This window comes from Onychomys torridus, chromosome 21 (assembly GCF_903995425.1).
Source record: "Onychomys torridus chromosome 21, mOncTor1.1, whole genome shotgun sequence".
In the NCBI taxonomy this organism is placed as follows: domain Eukaryota; kingdom Metazoa; phylum Chordata; class Mammalia; order Rodentia; family Cricetidae; genus Onychomys; species Onychomys torridus.
The window spans coordinates 44,908,787-44,911,422 of NC_050463.1; the positions used below are offsets into that span (position 1 = coordinate 44,908,787).

Below are 2,636 nucleotides of genomic sequence, written 5' to 3' on the forward strand. Positions count from 1 at the left end.
TCAAAGAAGCTGTGTCTATTTGGCCTCAGTCTTCTTACAACAGATAAGTGAGTCAGCAAACAGTAACAATTTGGTTCATTTATCCTCCCATTCCATTTCTGTGTTCAAGCTCAACCAAGAGTCCCAAAGTCAATCAGAAGCCTTAAAGGGAATTCTCTCAATTAATCAAGATGGAAAAAATTCTCTTTTCTGACTCATGGTAATCTTATCAACATATATTGGAGTCAGGGAGATTCCACTGGCTCAATCATTAAAGTGCTTGATGCCTATAGGTGAGGACCTGTGTTTTGGGTTCCAGGAAACCATTCTAAATGCTGAGCCTACTGAGCACGCTTGTAAAGCCAGGGCTGGGGAAAGATGTGTGGATCCTTGGGGCTCACTGGACACCTGGGTTAGCCAAGTTGGTGAGCCCTAGATTCAATAAGAGCTGCTATCTCAAAAATAAGGTGGAGAGAAATAGATAAAGACAGCAAAGTCTGGTCTCCATGAACACATACACACATACACAGACACAAACAGATACACACACACACACACACACACACACACACACACACGTGCAAATATTTTGTTTTTACAACTCCAACTGACAAACAGCTCTTATCTTTCAGCTCTACCTTTTCCTACTCATCCTGAAAAACTTCTGCACAGTTTAGCCTAGAGTGTGTAAATGTTACTTAGTTATGATCTAATACTTAGTATTTAAATAATTAATTAATCACCCCACAATGTATGTCTCACTAGAAAAAAAATCATCCTATTGTGAATCTTAAAATATAATCTTTGTTAATTCGTTGTTTGAAACCACATGACAAGACCTGAAGCCTCGCTTCCACAGGGAGTGGCAGCAGCAAACGGACACATGGTTAATCCAGCTGACAAGCAAGACGTGAAGAAGCAAGGCCAGACAGGAAAAAGCATGCTGCATTGCCCCTCTCTGCACCTCTGACCCCATCAGGCCCATAGTGATTCACCATTCAGTGAGATACCAAACCTAAGTCCAAGATGGCATAGGCTTCAGCCTGGAAGAACTGCTTGTGGGTGGTAGCCATAAAAAAGTGGCCCACACCATCAGCATATCTATGGACTCACAGTGGAGAAACAAATCCACTGAGTCTCTACAGGCTGATCTCAGCTGAAGGAATATTGCTCCAAGGTTCTACTTTTCCCTGGAAGCCTTTTGCTCCCAAGAAGGGAGATGGTTCTTTAAGAGCTCAAACTCGTCACGTAGCGAATAAGACCTATGATACCCATCTGGAATGTCTACCTAACAGAGAAAGCTAGTGTCATCACAGAGGAAGAAAAGAATTTCAAGAACTTTGCCTGTCTTCACATGCCAGGCCAATAGCCTACTCTTTGGCATCTGAGGGAAAAAGGGAAATGTAATGCACCATTGGAGTAATGAATTTTACTGCAATGAATTTTCAGTAAAGAAAAACAACCATATTCAGACTGAACATGTTGTCTTTGCTAAGTGTAAATTGTTTACTTTTACACCATATAATATGTATTTTAGTCATTTATTTTACTTTATGGTATGATTATCATTAAAAATTATGTCTACAAATAAAAGGCTATAAAATTATTGTTTATATTATCAAATGAGCTAGTACCTTTAGGTTTAGACAACATGTTGAACCAACACTAAAACAGACTCAGCCACAGAAGTTTTTCCAACTCTAAGCATATTAGATTATTCATTCATCTATTCTCTCATCTTTTAGTCACTCAGCACCAAATATATGCTGAGTATTCCCCTGAGCCCTGGAGATAAAAAAGTAAGTAATTAATCTCAAGGAACATTTATACAATAGCAAGAGAGAGGCAGACAATTTGGTGGGGTTGCCATTAGAATACTTTATTCTGTTAATCAATTTATCCCAAATATGATTCTAGATAACAGGCAACAATTACTTTTGGATAAATATCCGTTGTAGGGAAATGCACGCAGGCTACAGGGGAAGAGTTGGAAGAGGTGGTGGATGTCAAAGAGGGTGAATGGGCGAAGCAGCTTCTTGGAGAGTGGAAAGACAGTTGGCTCAGCTGAAAGGGAATGCCTGTAGCAATAAGCACTGTCTTTGGGCTGATTTGTTAGACAGCCTTTGCTGACAGCAGCCCATGATACAGATGTGACGGGCGCTCTGAAGAGGGGAGATCAGAAGGTGGAGATGATGAAATCTCAGGCAGTATGCGCCAATAGATGAATGGAGAGATGGTCAGGTGTGAGCAAGGACAAGGGCAGGATTTGTCAAGACTAAACTCAAGGGAAGCCAAACCGGGAGGCAAGGTTACCTCCTCAAAGATAAACATGTCATCAAGGTTGACACTCTGTGTGCTTCTTATTTCTCCCTCCCCAAACCACTGACTGCTTCTCAGAATCAGTACTATTCGGAGAACAGACAGTATCAATGTAGAAATCTATTCATTTTCACCATCTGATCACCACAATCGATCCAGAAGTGTTCCCTGGTTCCTATATTCCTGGATGTGATCATTAATAAAATATGATCTCATTGTGCTGTTATTTAGCCAAGAATACAAAAATGTCCAGCCTCCATGCACTTAAATATTTTTACATGTCAAAATGAAATTAGGTTATTAAAAATAAATGCAAATACAATCCAAGATAAACAGTT

General features: G+C 40.1%; 1 pseudogene; it reads left to right on the forward strand.

Moving 5' to 3' along the window:
• The first annotated feature begins 262 nt into the window (after positions 1–262).
• On the forward strand, positions 263–1,348 carry LOC118571512 (annotated as a pseudogene).
• The last annotated feature ends 1,288 nt before the right edge of the window (positions 1,349–2,636 follow it).